Source organism: Cnephaeus nilssonii, assembly GCF_951640355.1.
Source record: "Cnephaeus nilssonii genome assembly, chromosome: 8".
In the NCBI taxonomy this organism is placed as follows: Eukaryota; Metazoa; Chordata; class Mammalia; order Chiroptera; family Vespertilionidae; genus Cnephaeus; species Cnephaeus nilssonii.
Window position 1 is genome coordinate 97,825,310 of NC_137079.1, and position 18,590 is coordinate 97,843,899.

General features: G+C 39.8%; 1 pseudogene across 1 annotated transcript in view; it reads left to right on the forward strand.

Moving 5' to 3' along the window:
* Positions 1–17,977, forward strand: part of LOC307104083 (neurofilament light polypeptide-like) — a 39,407-nt pseudogene extending 21,430 nt beyond the window's left edge. Inside the window, exon 2 of the transcript in view lies at positions 16,343–17,977. The product of the transcript in view is annotated as a neurofilament light polypeptide-like (transcript). The remainder of the gene's footprint in view (positions 1–16,342) is intronic.
* Positions 17,978–18,590: the final 613 nt, after the last annotated feature.

The following is an 18,590-nucleotide window of genomic DNA, read 5'->3' on the forward strand; positions in this document are numbered from 1 at the left end:
CTCATTTCCTCTTGATTCTAACACATGTTGTTGAATTTGTCTTCCATCTTTTTTAGCATCCTTATGACCATTGCTATGAATTCTTTCTCTGACAAATTGCTTGCCTCCATTTCATTTACTTCCTTTTCTGGTGAGTCCTCCTTTTCTTTCATATAGGGGCTATTTCTTTGTCTCCCCATTTTCACTCCTCTCAGGGTGTCTGGTTAAGTGGCTCACTCTCTATCACATTGACCAAAAGGCACAAAATACAACTCAACAAGACACGACAGAGAGGGAACAAAACACAAATGTATTCATGACACCAATAACCCCAAATAAAGGTGACCACCAGAAAAAAGAGAATTAGGGGAGAGAAAAGAGCACAAAAATGATATTGAAAAAAGGAACAAAGGTAAGAGAGAAAATAAAAAAGGGGGGGAAATATACATATCTGGGGAGAAAACTCCACAAAACCAACAACCAATCCAAAAATATGCAAACAACAAACACGCAGGGAAAAAAGTGGGGGGGGGGGGGCTGAATCTGAAGAGGCAAAGCTTATTTCCAGAATGTAAGGTAAAGGAATTGAATGAATGGGGAAATAGCCACAATTCAGTAGAGAGAAGGTAGAAAGAGAATTAGTGTATAAGAAGAAAAGTAAAAAAAAAAACCACACTCAATAATTTTTTTTAATTTTTAAAAATAAAGAAGAATAATAAAATAATTAAAAATAATAATTAAAATATATGTAAAAAGAAAATTTATATATATATACATATATATATATGAAAATTTAAAATTGTTTTTTTCTTTATCTATCTATATATTTATCTATTTTTTTTTAAAGGAGAATATAGTAGAGAACAGATAGGCCTAAGTTTGGTGAGTGAAACTAATTAAGCTATTAGTAGAAGAAGATAATAAGTGAGGGGAGGAAAAACAAAAGCATAAAGTAAAAAAAAAATCAAAAACAAAGCTAACAAACAAACAACAACAAGGAAGAAAAAAATTGGCTAGCAAAGAAAGAGAAGAGAGAATGGTGCAGAGACTTGGAGCAGGGGTGAGAAATTAGATATATGAGTAAGCAAACAGAGACTACTATAATAGTAATGTGTCAATAAAGCAGATAAAGAAGGTCAATTTTTAACAAGAAGTAAAAAGAAAGGAGAGAGAAAAACTAAAGCAGGAACTGGAGAAGAGAAACAGGATGAAAAAGGGATAAGTGAGGAAGAAAGGGTTGGCATAAAGGAAAAAAATGAGATAGAGTAAAATAATGATAAAAAATAAAAATAGAATGTAGAACACTAATCCCCAAAAAAAGAAAGGTTAAAAAATAATAATTAAAATAATAAAAAATAATAAAATAAAGAGAAAAAATTAGTTTAAGTACAAGATAAAAAATAAAAAAAAAGTGTAAAGGAAAGTAGTGAAATTCTTTCACTTAATTTGAGTTTTAATGTCCCCTGGTGGCTGTTTTAAGACCCCTCTCTACTGTTCTGTCTGCCACGTTTCAGTCTCCTGTTAGGTAGTCAGCACCATGTTGAATTTCCCAGTGATCTACCACTTCTCTGTGTCAGACTCCACAGCCTTGTTTTCAGGCGTGTGAGATCAATCTGTCCACTTTGTTTCTCTGCCTGCTTTCAGTAGTATTTACACAAATGTCTATTTCTGACATGGCCTCTAGGTGGCAGTGTTTATGTATTAGTTTCTGGGACCAAATGACCCCTCAACGCAGTCCCCAAGGGCTCCCTGGGGTTATTTAGAATCTTTGTTTCCCTGCCCAGCTCAAGGCTGGGTGTGGCTGCGCTGCTAGGAGGGGTCTGGTCTTCGGGAGAAAAAGATCTGTTCAGGGTTGGAGGGATCGGACTATCCCAGAACTGGATTCCTGATTGTCTCTTCCTATTTTGCTCCCCAGCTTCCACAGAACCACCTTCCTCTGCACAGTAGCCTCTGTGAGTGTTTGTAATTGAAAGATCCTATGCATTGCATTTAGCGAGTAAAAGCAAGGAAATTATAAAGACAGAGCAACCATGCTGCTGTGTGTCTCTCTCCCCCTGGCACTGTGCAGCCAGTGCAGAAATTCAGGCTGCCTTTCTGGGCATAGCCTCCCATGGCTGTGGGCTTAGATCTAGAGTCCCACGCTGCCAGCAGCCCTGTGGACACCCATCCACAGTCAAGGCCTACACATGTCCTCAAGGGACACGGATTTGGTATGGTGTAGTCTCCCTCTAAGACTCTTGTCACAACTTCATATGTTTCTCACTCCAGTCCAGATCCCTGATCCTATCTCTCTCCAGTCAACCTCTGGTGTTTCCGTCCATGGATTGTCTCACCACCTGTGTTTAATTCACCAATTCCAGGTGGATGTTATTCTATTCAGCTCTTTCTTCTATCTGCTCCATGAGAAGGCCCAGGATCTGTCCACCTATTCAGCCGCCATTTTGTCTCCCCCTGGACAAACTTTTTAGGAGCGGGGAGGCTGGAGTCTCAGTGTTTGTGGGTTCGCAGCCAAGGCAGTGTGGCTGTAGGGGCCCATGTGGTGTCCAAGGTCTCCCTGGGTGGAGGTGAGGCTGGGCTCCCTTTCACAGCCACTCTCCCCTGAAAGATTTCTTGGCTGCAGGCTAGATTCGCAGCCACAGTTAGGTTGCATTCGGGGCCCCTCTCTCTCCTCTCTTTCTTCCACTATATCTTCGACAGATGTCACTTTCTAAGGCTGCAGGAAACACACACGATGAGCTTGAAGCATCTTATAGTTCTAGAAAATATGGAAGTACTGAGTAACAATGCCACATCTTAGGTTAGTGTAGCAGATCTGTGGTCTCTCCTGCTTCTTTTCTTTCACATTCTCCTCTTTCCTTTTCCTTCTTTCTGCTCCAATGCTTTTGGTCTCTTGCATTATAGTATTCTATTTTTTTATCTTTTCTCTTTTGTTGCCTTATTTTATTTGTCTTGGTGGGGGTGTTCTTTTTGCTATTGTTAGTTTTTAATGTGTGTGTGTGTGTGTGTGTGTGTGTGTGTGTGTGTGTGTGTGTGTATTTCTGGTTTGGTGTTGTTTTGTTCTGACAGCACCTATATGACAGTTGCCAAAACGTAGTTGGGGTTGAGTCTCATAGTCAGCCATCCTGAAAACTGAGCCTACCCATGAAGGACAAAAACAATCAAGAACCAATTACAATAAGAAGGCCCACATAACATAGATAATGGACATTCTTAGAGCACCCAGCTCAGATCTAGCAGACTACACCACTAAGCTCTACTGGACACCCACTACAGAAGACCACCCCACCAGGACTGGGAGTCATAGCAGATCCACCTAATAAATAGAAACAAACATAAAGAGGCACCCAAACTGGATAGATTAAAAAATAGGCCCCAAATGGAAAAACAAGAGATATTATTTTTCCATTTCATGTAGATATTCCAGGGGAATATCTACATGAAATGGAGATAAGCAATTTATTTGATATAGAGCTCACACTAATGATTATAAGGATGTTCAACAGCATTAAAAAAAAGACATAGAAAACAAGACAACCAGTCAGAAATGAAGAATAACATAGCTGAAATAAAGAATACACTGGAAGGAATAAACAGTAGATTAGAGGAAGCAAAGAATTAAATTGCAAAATTAGAAGACAGGGTAGGAAAAAAACACCCTCAATCAGAGCACCAAAAAGAAAAATAATAATTACAGGAGATCGAAGATCACTGCCAACGGGAAGGCAGGCTGCAAGATAGTGTCTGAGTGAGAGAATGAAAGGAGAGTGTGTGGACGTATGAGGAGTGTCTATTTGTGTGTGAGGGACAGCTATATTCCAAGGGATTACTGGGGACTGCCTGATCGAACTCCCCTGAATGGGCAAACTCCACTGCTGTTGAAATCTCCCCTGGAGAAACTGGTTCTGCCTCAGAGACTGTTCCATCTTGAAGAGAAGAGGGGCTGTGATTGGAAGCTTAGCCTTAATTTCAACCAGGAAGAATCGGATACCTGCCAGGACCCTAAAACCACAACACCCAGGGACTAGCTGCAAACCCACGAACACTGCATCTCAAGCAGCATGAATACGTGGCCTCAGATGAGCTCTGCACCTTCCCACGGAAAGGTGAGCTTTCACCCAGAAAAAGGTGAGGTCTTCGATCCAGGCTGGAGGGAGAAACACACACAGCTGGGTCTAGAGGTACAGAGGAAGTCTACGCCCTACAAAATCCACAGCTGTTGGGGCAAGCATAGTCCATGAATGTGGAAGGGGGGCTGCTGGCAGAAGGGAACTCTATAAATCAACCCATAGCTTGGCTGCACACAAAAAGGCAGACTGAAGTTTTACGAGTATACCAGCTGCACAGTGCCAGGGGAAAAAGACTTGCACAGAGATGTGAGCAGAGTCGTGCACAGTGCCAGGGCTAAAAAGTCATGAGTTTGAGTGCTTACTCTGACTCTTTCTTCTCTTTAAATCCTTGTTTTTGATTACTAAGCCCAGTATATAGGATCACCTAATTAAAAACACTCTCAGAGACTGCAGGAGAAAGTTGTTTTTGTAGAACCTGGGGATCAGAGCAGGGAGAAACAATCAGAAAACCAGCTCTGGGGCACTCCATTCTCACAAACCAATATTAAGTGTAGTAGGGAAAACAAAATCTAAATACTGGCTAGAGAGGACTTATAGCCCTAGATGTCGATATAGAAACACTGCCACCCAGGAGTTGAATCACTAGTTGACTCTTTTGTAAATACAACTAAAGGCAGGCTGAGAAACAAAGAAATATTGCCTGCTTGAAAACAGGATTGTGGTTTACGACACAGAGGAGCGGTGGAATGCAGGGAACTGCAATACTGTCCTGACTACCTGACAGGAAATAAACATGCCAAACAGAACAGTAGAGGAAGTGAATGACCTTCACTACTGCACATTTTTATTTTTTATTTTTACTAAAGAAACTAATTTTTTTCTCACTTGATTTTACCTTTTTATTATATTTTTACTTTTAATCAGTATTATTTCTACTATTATTTTACCTTTTTTAAGTTTCATTTTATTTTCTCTTTATTTTATTTTATTTTGGGATTAGTGTTCTATGTTCTATTTTCATTTTTCCTTTAGCATCATTTTACTCTATCTTGACTTTACCTTTATGCCAAAACTATCTTCATCACTTGTCCACTTTTGTTGTCCTGTTTCTTTTACACTATTCCAGCTTTAGATTTTCCCTAATGCTTCTTTTTACCCTGTTAAAAATTCATTCTACTTATATATCTAATGTCTGATCCCCTGCTCCAAGTCCATACACACTTCTCTCTTCTCTTTCTTCACTATCCAATTTTTTCTCTCTTCCATTTTTTTTGTTTGCTTGATGTTGTTTTTTGTCTTGTTTTATGTGTTTGGTTTTATTTTGATTGGTTTTGCCCTTCTTTCTCTCCATCATATTGCTTTTGTTTGTTTGATTGTTAATTAGATTGTTTATTAGATTGTATGATTGTTTCTCTCTCTTTTTTTTTATTTTGCTTCTGTTTTCCCTCACCTCGCTCATTATTAGTTGTTGTTTCTAAGATTGCATTCACTCTGGGTGTTACTTGTTTGCATTTTTTTGGATTAATTGTTGTACTATTGAGTTTTCTCCACTTATAAATAGTTTTCCCCCTTCTTTTTTATTCTCTTTCTTTTCTCTCTTACTTTTTTTCCTTTTCTCAATACCATTTTTGCACTCTCTTTTTTTAATCCCCTAATTATCTTTTCTCTGGTGGTCACCTTTCTTTGAGGTTATTAGTATCATGAATACATTTGTGTTCAGGGCCTTGTGTGTTGTGCCTTGTTGTGTTGTGTTGTGTTGTGTTGTATTTTGTGCCTTTAAGCCAATGCAGGAGAGAGAGAGCTACATAACTAGAAACCCAGAGAGGAGAGATCATGGGGAGACAAAGAAACAGCCACATACAAAATAAAAGGAGGCATCGAAAGAAAAGGAAGTAAACTAAATGGAGGCAAGCAATATACCAGAGAAAGAATTCAGAGAAATGGTCATAAGGTTGCTGTAAAGATTGGAAGACAAATTCAACAATATGTGTAAGAAACAAGAGTAAATGAAGAAGAACCAAGAAGAAATGAAAAAATGACATCACTGCAATAAAGAACTTAATAAAAAGCATCAACAGAAGACTAGAAGAAGTAGAGGACTGCATCAGTGAGCTAGAAGACAAGGTAGAAAAAAATACCCAAGCAGAGCAGCATGTAGAAAAAAACTTAAAAAATAGAAGGAGAGCCTAAGGGAACTTTGACACAGCACGAAATGAAACAACATCCACATACTAGGGGTGCAAGAAGGGGAGGAAACTGAGCAAGGAATAGAAAACTTGTTTGAAGAAATAATGATAGAAAACTTCCCTGATATAGAGAAGAAAAAACTCACACAAATCCAAGAAGCTCACAGAGTACCAAACAAAATGAACCCCAAAAGACCTGTGTCAAGGCACATTATAATTAAATTGGCAAACACCACCGACAAAGTAAGAATCTTAAAAGTGGCCAGAGAGAGACAGAAAGTTACCTACAAAGGATCCCCCATCAGACTAGTGACTGATTTCTCAACAGAAACACATCAAACCAGAAGGGAAGGGAATGAAATATAAAAAGTCATGCAAAGGAAGTGCCTGAATACAAGAATACTGTACCCAGAACGGCTATCAATCAAAATTGAGGGGGAAATCAGGAGCTTCACAGACAAAAAAGGACTAAGGGAATTTATTATCACCAAACAAGCAATGCAAGAAATGCTAAAGGGTCTGCTGTAAAAAGAAGAAAAAAGAAGCAAAGAAGGAACACAGGCATACAGAATAAAAATGGTGGCAAACAAGTACTTATCAATAATAACTCTAAATGAAAATGGAAAAATGCCCCAATCAAAAGACATACGGTAGGTGAGTGGATAAAAGAACATGACCCATATATCTGCTGTCTACAGGAAACCCACCTCAGAAAAAAGGACACACACAGATTGATGGTGAGGGGATGGAAAAAAATTTTAGGCAAATGGAAATGAAAAAATAAAACTGGGGTAGGTAGCAATATTTATATCTGACAAATTAGATCTCAAAGTGAAGAACATAACAAGAGATAGGGAAGGCCACTTCATAATATTGAAGGGAGCAATTCAACAAGAAGATATAACACTAGTAAACATATATGCACCCAATACAGGAACACCCAAATACATAAAAAAAAAAACTTCTGGAGGACATCAAGAAAGAGATTGACAGCAACACAGTCATAGTAGGGGACTGGAATACCCCACTAACACCACTGGACAAAACCTCTAAACAAAAAATCAGCAAAGAAACATCAATCCTAAATGACTCACTAGATCAGATGGAATTAATTGACATCTTCAGAACATCTCACCTCAAAGCCACAGAATATACATTCTTCTCAAGTGCACATGGGTCATTTTTAAAGATAGGCCATATATTGGGAGAAAGGAAAAGTCTCTTCAAATTCAAGAAGATAGAAATCATATCCAACATCTTCTCAGATCACAATGGCATGAAACTAGAAATCAACTACAATAAAAACAATGAAAAAAATCAAATACTTAGAGATTAAATAGCATGCTATTAAACAATGACTGGGTTAACAAAGAGATCAAAGAAGAAGTAAAAAGCATCATGGCAACAAACGACAATGAAAACACAGCAATCCAAAATCGATTGGACACAGTGAAAGCAGTCCTGATTGGAACTTCATAGCTCTATAGGCCTACCTCAAAAAATAAGAAACAATGGTAATAAATTATCTAACCATACAACTCAAAGAATTAAAAAGAGAGCAACAAGAAAAGTCTAGCATAAACAGAAGGAAGGAAATAATAAAGGTCAGAGCAGCAATAAATGACATAGAGGCCAAAAAATACAACAAAAGATCAATAAAACCAAGAGCTGGTTCTTTGAAAGGATAAACAAGATTGATGAACCACTAGCCAGGCTCTCCAATAAGCAAAGAGAGAGGACCCAAATAAACAAAATCAGAAATGAAAGAGGTAAAGTAACAACTGATCCCACAGAAATACAAAGGATTGTTAAAAAATACAATGAATAACTCTATTCCAACAAAATGGACAACCTACATGAAATGGACATATTCTTAGAAAAATACAAGCTTCCAAAAGTCCAAATACAAGTATTCCAAAAATACAAGATTCCAAAAAGAATCAAGAAACCTGAATAGACTGATACCTACTGAAAAACTGAAACAGCGATAAAAAATCTTCCAGCAAACAAAAGCCCTGGTCCAGACTACTTTACAGGGGAGTTCTACCAAGCATTCAAAAAAGAAATGAAACCGATCTTTCTCAGATTATTCTAAATAAGTTAAGAGGAAGGCACACTTTTAAGCTTTTTCTATGAAGCCAGTATTACCCTAATCCCAAAACCAGATAAAGACACCACAAAAAAGAGAACTACAGGCAAATATCCTTGATGAACATAGATGCTAATATCCTCAACAAAATTCTAGTAAATCGGATTCAACAATACATTAGAAATATCATACACCATGACCAAGTGGGATTTATTCCTGGATGCAAGGATGGTACAGTATCTGCAAATCAATAAATGTGATATATCACATAAACAAACTGAGAGACAAAAATCGCATAATCATATCAATTGATGCAGAAAAATCATTTGACAAAATCCAACACCCTTTCTTGATTAAAATGCTCAGCAAAGTGTGAATAGAGGGAGCATAACTCAACATAATAAAACCCCTATATGACAAACCTACAGGAACGTCATACTCAATGGGCAAAAATTAAACTAATTTCCCCTAAGAACGGGAACAAGACAAGAATGCCCACTTTCACCACTCCTGTTCGACATAGTACTAGAAGTACTAGCCATAGTGCTGAGACAAAAAGAAGAAATAAATGGCATCCAAATTGGAAAAGAAGAAGTAAAACTGTCCTTATTCGCAGATGACATGATACTATACATAGAAAACCCCAAATACTCCATCAAAAAACTATTAGACCTAATAAACGAATTTGTCAATGAAGCAGGACACAAAATTAACACCCAGAAATCTATGGCCTTTTTATACTCCAATAATGAACTCACAGAAAGAGAAATGAAAAATCTATCCCATTTACCATTGCACCAAAAAAATTAAGATACGAATAAACTTAACTAAGGATGTAAAAGACCTGTTCTCAGAACACTATGGGACATTGAAAAAAGAGATAGAGGAAGATATAAACAAATGGAAGAACATAGCATATTCATGGATGGGTAGAATCATAATCATTAAAATGTCCATACTACCTAACGCAATCTATAGATTCAATGCAATACCTATTAAAATACCAATGGCATATTTCAAAGATCTGGAACAAACTCTCCAAGAATTCATCTGTAATAAAAAAAGATCCCAAATAGCCACAGCTATCCTGAGAAAGAAGAACAAAGTTGGAGGGATCACAATAACAGACATAAAGGTACATTACCAAGCCACGGTTCTCAAAACTGCCTGGTACTACCACAAGAACAGACATATAGACCAATGGAATAGAATAGAGAACCCAGAAATTGACCCAAGCCATTATACTCAATTATTATTTGACAAAGGAGGCAAGAGCATAATATGGAGTCAAAACAGTCTCCTTAATATATGGTGCTGGGGAATTTGGTCAGATACATCCAAAAAAAAAAAAAAATGAAACTAGATCACCAACTTACACCATACACAAAAACAAACTCAAAATGCCTAAAGGACTTGAATGTAAGACGGGAAACCATAAAAATACTACAAGACTCCAGAGGCAGCAAAATTGCAGACATATGTCATAGCAATATCTTTACAGACACAGCCCCTAGGGCAATGGAGACTAAGGAGAAAATAAACAAATGGGACTACATAAAAATAAAAAGCTTCTTCACAGCAAAAGAAACTATCTAAAAAACAACAAGCAAGCCCACTGCATGTGAGAACATATTTGTCAATGTTATCTCCAATAAGGGTTTAATCTCCAAAATTTACAGGGAACTCATACAACTTAACAGAAGAAAGATAAACAATTCAATCAAAATATGGGCAAAGGACCTAAATGGACACTTTTCGAAAGAGAACATTCAGAAAGCCAAGAGACACATGAAAACATGCTCAAAGTCACTAATCATCTGAGAGATGCAAATCAAAACAACAATGAGGTACCACCTCACACCTGTCAGAATGGCTATCATCAACAAATCAACAAATGACAAGTGCTGGCGAGGATGTGCAGAAAAAGGAACCCTCCTTCACTGTTGGTGGGAATGCAAACTGGTGCAGCCATTGTGGAATACAGTATGGCATTTCCTCAGAAATTTAAAAATGGAACTGCCATTTGACCCAGTAATACCATTTCTAGGAATATATCCTAAGAAAACAGAAACACCAATCAGAAAGGATATATGCACCCCTATGTTCATAGCAGCACAATTCACCATAGCTAAGATTTGGAAACAGCCTAAATGCCCATCAGCAGATGAGTGGATTAGAAAACTGTGGTACATCTATACTATGGAATACTACACTGCTATAAAAAAGAAGGAATTCTTACCATTTGTAGAAGCAAGGATGGAACTGGAGAGCATTATGCTAAGTGAAATAAGCCAGTCAGTGAAAAAAAAAAACCACTTGATCTCACTCATTTATGGATAATAAAGAACATTATAACCTGATGAACAAAATGATAGATACAGAGGCAGAGAAGCATCAAAAAGACTGTCAAATTACAGCAGGAAGGCTGGGGAGTGATGTGGGGGGCATGGAGGAGGTAAGACATCAACCGAAGGACTTGTATGCATGCATATAAGCATAACCAATTCACGCAGGACACTGGAGGAGTGGGGTAAGGGTATGTGCCGGGGGGTAGGGGACCCCTGGGGGAAGTCACTGGGGGAAAAAGGGGACATATGTACTATTTGTAATACTTAAAACAATAAAAATAATAATAATTTAAAAATAGGACAGTTTAAGGGAGCTTTGGGACATGAAATATAACAACATCCATAATCACAGGAGTACTAGAAGAAGAAGAAAGTAGGCAAGAGATAGAGAACCTGTTGAAGAAATAATGATAAAAAAAATCCCTAACCTGATGAAGAAAAAAGTCACACAATTTCAGGAAGCACAGAGAATCCCAATAAAGATGAACCAAGAGACCCACACCAAGACAAATCATGATTAAAATGCCAAAAAACAAAACAAAACAAACAAACAAACAAAAAACGCAAAGAGAGAATCTTAAAGGCAGCAAGAAAAAAACAATTAGTTATCCATAAGGCTGTCATTTCTCAACAGAAACACTAGAAGTAATGAACAGCGAGGATCTGAACCCAATATTAATCTATTTATCATGGCTATAATTTAAAATTGCAGGTGAAGTAAACAGTTTCCAGACATAAAAAGAGACTACAGGAGTTTATTACCACTTAACCAGCATTGCAAGAAATGTTAAAGCAACTGCTTTAAGAAGAAGAAGTAACCTACCCAGTTTGGTTCAGTGGATAGAGTGTCACAGGCTTAATTCCTAGTCAAGAGCACATACCTTAGTTGCAGGCTTGATCCCTAACCTCAGTCGGGGCGGGTATGGGAGGCAACCAATCAATGTGTTGGTCTCACATGGATGTTTCTCTCTCTGTGTCACTTCCTCTCCCTTCCACTTTCTCTTAAAATCAATGGAAAAATATCTTCTGTTTAGATTATTTTTTTAAAAAAGGAGAAGAAGCAGAACAAGAAATAGAGAGTGAAAGGAAGGTAGGCACAAAGAAGAAAAAAATGACAATAAACACTTATAAATAAATGGATTAAATATTCAAATTAAAAGACATAGAGTAGCTGAATGGATAAGAAAACATAACCCATATATATGCTGCCAGAGCCTGCCAGCATCAGTCGAACAGTACCTGCAAGCGGGGGAGAGGATGAGAAAAGACAGACAGAAAACAGAATGGGATGGGGAGGACAGTAGCAATTCCCGCTTACAGTCCCGAGTTTATTTTTCTCCACACTTTTATACAGGGTCAGTTACATTCCATACAATACATCATTCCTATAATGTGGTAAGCATAATTATACCCCTTTGTTTAAGGTTTCCTACTGACCTTTACACAAAGCTCCTTATCTTGGCTAAGATCCCAACGGCTATACCTCTACATAAACCTCTGATGCCACCTAAGTTCCTTTCCATCAGATAGTCTAGCCATGCTTCTTGCTGAATGATAATTATGCTTATACACTAACTGTGCTTAAAGGTTAACTAAGCTCTAGGGGGCAGAATGTGTGATTTCTAAACTATTGTGCTTAAGGGTCTCTAAGCCTAAGGGGGGCAGGATGCATGACTAACCTTGGGAACAGGCAGGCCACTTTGTGAAACCTGCCCTCTCAGGACTTTGTCAACTGAGGTCGCTCCCGACAATATGCTGTGTACAAAAAACCCACATCTGAACAAAAGACTCACACAGATTAAAAGTGAAGGGATTGAAAAATATATTGCACACAAATGTAAACAAAACAACATCAAAAAAAGCTGTTGTAGCAATGTTTATATAATCAAACCTCAGTTCTTGAACATCTCCTATTTTGAACAATTCAGTTCTTGACCAAGTTGTTCACAGAAAAAAAAAAATGTGTGTTAACTTCAGTTCTCAACCTGACAACCTTTTCATGCTAATACATTAGCATGACAAATACCATCATTCAGGTCACAAACAAAAGAGAGAATGTACCAGTATGAGTCACCTTACAGCTAAACCTTACCTTGCTAATATCTCAGGAAATTGTTGCTGTGAATATTTTGTGGGTTTTGTTTTTGTTTTCTTTTGTTACTGTCAAAATGGACAATTAACACAAATTTATAACACAAAGAGGCCATCAAGTGTGCTAATGCTGCTAAGGGTGTGAAAGAAACAATGATCATAGGCAACTGAAGAGGGAGAAAAACTTGTTGATTTGAATAAATCAAAAGCAGTTAGCCAGCAACAGCATTTCAGAGGCAATGATTTGTGGAAAAGCCAAAATGCTGCATGCTGAACTCCTGAAAGACATCCTTGGAATGAGTGCTGAAATTGATTTGCTTAAGGCTATTAGGGGCTAGTTTGATAAATTTAAGAAAATAAGTGTTTACTTACAAATTAAACAGTACATTAGACCTTTAATGTATATAAGAAAGGTTGAAGCATGGAATAATGTGCAGATCTCAACTAATTAATTAAATTTACATTATTTCTAATGGGGGAAAAATGATTTGATTTTCAAACAAATCGATTCTCGAACAGCCTCTGGAAGGAATTAAGTTCGAGAACTGAGGTTCCACTGTATCTGAAAAAATAGACTTCAAACAAAGGCCATTAAATGAGACAAAGAAGGTCACTACATAATACTAAAGTGATCAATTCAACAAGAAAATATAAGCCTTGTAAACATATATGTACCCAACATAAAAGCACCTAAATATATATTTTTTAAAAACTGCTGGAAGACTTTAGGGAGAGATCAACAGCAAAACAGTTATAGTAGAGGACTTTGACACCCAAATGACATCACTAGATGTGTCTTCCAGATAAAACATTAAGGAAACAGTGATCCTAAATTACACACTAGATCAGATGGATTTAAGTGATATTTACAGAGCATTTAATCCTAAAGCAGCAGACTATATAATCCTCTCAACCACATGAAAGATAGACCATATCTTAGGATAAAAACTAAGTTTTAACAAATTCAAAAATATTGAAATCCTATCAAGCATCTACTAGGATCACAATGGTATGAAACTAGATATCAATTAAAATTTTGAAAAGCTCAAAAACATTCAATCACAAGGAAACAAATGTCCAGGAACAGATTACTTTACAGGTGAATTTTACCAAACTTCCACAGAAGAGCTAACACCTATACTCCTCAAACTATTCCAAAAAATTCAAGAAGGGAGACTTCCAAGCATTTTTTATGAGGCACTTTTTAATCTTAATTCCAAAACCAGATAAAGACACAACACAAAAAAAAGAAAATTACAGGCCAATATCACAGATGAACATAGATGCTAAATCCTCAAAATATATTAGCAAATCAGATCCAGCAAAACATTAAAACGATCATACACCAGGACCAAGTGGGATTTATTCCATTGATATATTGGTTCAATATTCACAAATCAATAAATGTTATTCATCACAAAAACAAAATGAAAGACAAAAATCACATGATCTTATCAATAAATGCATAAAAAGCACTCAACAAAATCCAGCACCCATTTACAATAAAAATTATCACCTATGTTTGAATAGAATTATTGTACCTCAACATAATAAAAGCCATATATGAAAAACCTACAGGCAACAATGTACCCAATGGGCAAAAACTAAAAGTATTTTCCTTACTATCAAGAACAAGACAAGGATATCTGCTCTTATTCAACACTAGAGGCCTGGTGCATGAAAATTCATTCACTGGAGTGGGGGCAGGGCTCCCTCAGCCCAACCTGTCCCCTCTCACAGTCCAGGATCCCTCAGGGGCAGGAGTGACCTGGCAATCAGGGAAAGGCGATGCCCCCATCACACCTCTGCTGCTGCCACTGCCAGCAGCACAAGCCTCGGCCGGCACTGGTTACCTGAGCCTCGGGCGGCCCTGGGTGACTCAGTGAGGGGACTGGGTGACTCCAGAGGCAGGTGCCCCAGCAAGGCTGAGGGGACTGGGCGCCACCATCTTGTGGCTGTGGGAGCCGCCATCTTTGAGGGCGGGGTAGTCAATTAGCATATTTCCTCCTTATTGGCTATGTGTGCTGCCATCTTTGTGACGGTGTGAGGGTCAATTAGCATATTCCCTCTTTATTAGATAGGATAGTTCTGGAAGTCCTAGCCAGAGTGATCAACCAAGAAGAAAAAATAAAAGGCATCCAAATTGGAAAGGAGAAAGTAAAACTGTCATTGTTTGCAGATGACATGATATTGTATATAGAAAACCCTAAAGGCTCCACCATAAAATAACTAGATTTAACCTTTTGCACTCGGATGTCGAGTGTAACTCGACACAGTTAGCATCAGTAGCAGCTCTTTTTATACTCTTTGAATGTAACAATAATTTAAAATATAAAAAAATCCAAATAAGTAAGTTTGTATGAAAAGAAACTCCAGTTTTTTATTCTACTGCCGCGCTTTGTAAAATCTGGGGTATTTAAAAAATTAAATCCCGAGTAGAATAAAGGAATCGAGAAAAAAGCAAACGAGTGCAAAGGGTTAATAAATAAATTTGACAAAGTAGCAAGATACAAAATTAAAAATGGAAATGAGAGCTATTTTTATACACCAACTAGAGGCCCGGTGCGTGAAATTTGTGCACGGGGGGGGGGGTGTACCTCAGCCCAGCCTGCACCCTCTCCAATCTGGGACCCCTCGAGGGATGTCCAACTGCCTGTTTAGGCCCATGGGCAGTCGGACATCCCTTTCACAGTCCAGGACTGCTGGCTCCCAACCATTCGCCTGCCTGCCTGCCTGATTGCCCCTAACGGCTCCTGCCTGCCAGCCTGGTCACCCCCTAAACACTCCCCTGCCAGCCTGATCGACACATAACTGGTCCCCTGCCAGCCTGATTGCCCCTATCTGCCCTCCTCTGCCAGCCTGGTCACCCCTAACTGCCCTCCCTTGCTGGCCCGGTCACCCCTAACTGTCCACTCTTGCCAGCCTGGTCGACCCTAAATGTCCTCTCCTGCTGGTCTGGTTGCCCCCAATTATCCTCCTCTGCCAGCCTGGTCGCCCCCAACTGCCCTCCCCTGCAGGCCTTGTCACCCCCAACTGCCCTTCCCTGCCATTCTAGTCGCCCCCAATTGCCTTCCCTGCCAGCCTGGTCACCACCAACTGCCCTCCCCTGCAGGCCTGGTCGCTCCCTTGCTGGCCCAGTCACCCCTAACAGCCCTCCCCTGCAGGCCTGATTGCCCACAACGGCCCTCCCCTGCTGGCCATCTTGTGGCGGCCATCTTGTGTCCACATGGGGGCGGCCATATTTGACCACATGGAGGCGGCCATCTTGGGTGTTGAAGTGATGGTCAATTTGCATATTACATTTTTATTTGATAGGATAATGAATTCACAGAACGAGAAACCATGAAAGCAATCCTATTTAATAAAATAAGGTGTATAGAATAAACTTAACAAAGGGGGTAAAATACCTATATTCTGAAAACTATAGGTCACTGAAAATGAAATAGAGGATGATACAAACAAGTGGAAGCATATACCTTGTTCATGTATTTAAAGACTAAACATGGCACACAGCCATCCATCTCTCCTCCACCCTCCCTCCCCTGTTCTTTTTTCTCTGTGGGACCCCCTCTCTGCGGCCAGCAGAAGAGCACTGACGACCACGACGAGTTTCTTCAGCTAAGAGCCTTACTACAAGACCTCCTACAAGCAGCACTAGGTGGAAAAGCCGCCCGGGTGCACATCTCCAGCGAGCACAGCAGCTACAGCACTGCGTTCCTTGTGCTCCAGCTACTCAACGCCTGTCTCCTTGCTGTCGCAGCTACTCGTCCAGCTCTGGCTTCTTGCTGCCCAGTCTCGAGAACCTCGACCTGAGCCAGGTAGCCGCCATCAGCAACAACCTCAAGTCGATCCACACGCAGGAGAAGGCGCTGCAGCAGGACCTCAACGACTGCTTCTCTGGCTTCATGAAGCGCGTGCAGGAGCTGGAGCAGCAGAACAAGGTCCTGGAAGCCAGGCTGTGCTGGTGCTGCATCAGAAGCACTCGGAGCCGTCGTGCTTCCTGGCACTGTATGAGCATGAGATCCGCGACCTGCGCCTAGCGTAGGAGGACACCACCAAGGAGAAGCAGGTGCTGCAGGGCGAGCAAGAGGGGCTGAAGGAGACTCTGCCAACCTGCAGGCACACTATGAGGAAGAGGTGCTGAACCTCTAGGATGCAGAGGGCCGGCTGATGGAGGCTTGCAATGGTGCAGACGAGGCGGCTCTCCCCCGAGCTGAGCTCGAAAAGCGCATGAACAGCCTGATGGACGAAATCGCCTTTCTGAAGATGCAGGAAGAGGAGATCGCCAAGCTGCAGGCGCAGATCCAATAAGCTCAGATCTCCTTGGAGATGGACGTGTCCTCCAAGCCCAACCTCTCAGCAGCGCTTAAGAACATCCGCGCCCCATACGAGAAGCTGGCTGCCAAGAACATGCAGAATGCAGAAGAATGGTTCAAGAGCTGCTTCACCATGCTGACTGAGAGTGCTGCCAAGAACACCAACTTGGTGCGCACTGCCAAGGAGGAGGTGTCCAAGAGCCATCGCCTGCTCAAGGCCAGGACCCTGAAGATCAAAGCATGCCAGGGCATGAACGATGTGCTGAAAAAGAAGCTGCAAGAGCTGGAGGATAAGCAGAACATTAGTGCTATACAGGACACAATCAACAAATTAGAAAATGAATTGAGAACTAAACTACAAAGAGTGAAATGGCACGATATTTAAAAGAATACCGGGACCTTCCCCAATGTGAAGATGGCTTTGGACATTGAGATTGCAGCTTACAGGAATCTCTTGGAAGGTGAAAAGACCCGGCTCAGTTTCACCAGCGTGGGAAGCATAGCCAGCAGCTACTCCCAGAGTTCCCAGGTCTTTGGCCGATCTGCCTACAGTGGTTTACAGACCAGCTCCTACTTGATGTCTCCTCGTTCCTTCCCTTCTTACTACACCAGCCAGGTCCTGGAGGAGCAGATAGAGGTGGAGGAGACCGTTGAGGCTGCAAAAGCCGAGGAAGCTAAGGATGAACACCCCTCTGAAGGAGAAGCTGAAGAGGAGGAAAAGGAGAAGGAAGAGGCTGAGGAAGAGGAAGGAGAGGAAGAGGAAGAAGGTGCCAAGAAAGAATTTGAGGACTCAAAGGAGGAAGAAGGAGGTGAAGGTGAAGGAGAAGATGCCCAAGAAGCTGAGGACTAGAAGAAAGATGAAGGTGCTGGGGAGGAGCAAGCAACCAAGAAGAAAGATTGAGCCCCCCTTTCCTTAATTATTTCAGGAATAATCCTCCTGAAACCAGGTCAACTCCATCACCAACCAAGCAGTTGAGTTCCCAATACTATATGAATTAAGAAGTCAATATATGTAACATTCTGAGGTGACTCAGGTTGGACATTAAATGTTGTGCTATGACTTTTCTCCTTATGCAAAGTATCTGCTTGCAGAGTGGCTTCCTGGCTTGCTGCCAGCCTGTGCATGGTCCATGCTTATAAATTCAGGAACTATGGTAATGTGAATAATTCAGACGTTTACAATAAAAACACATAAATACATGAATTCACTAATGTTAATGTTAAACTTCATGTAAAAAATAGTCCTTTGAATCTTTGGTGGTTAGATATTAAAGACCTCAAATCATGTGCAATAAACAGTAAATAAAGCTACACTAAATGAAAAAAAAAAGAATAAACATCATTAAAATGTCCACACTATCCAGAGCAATCTATAAATTCAACACAATCCCTATTAAAATACCAATGGCATATTTCACAGATCTAGAACAAATACTTCAAAAATTTATATGGAATCAAAAAAGTCCCCAAATATCCATAGCAATCTTGAGAAAGAAGAGCAAAGTTGCAAGGAT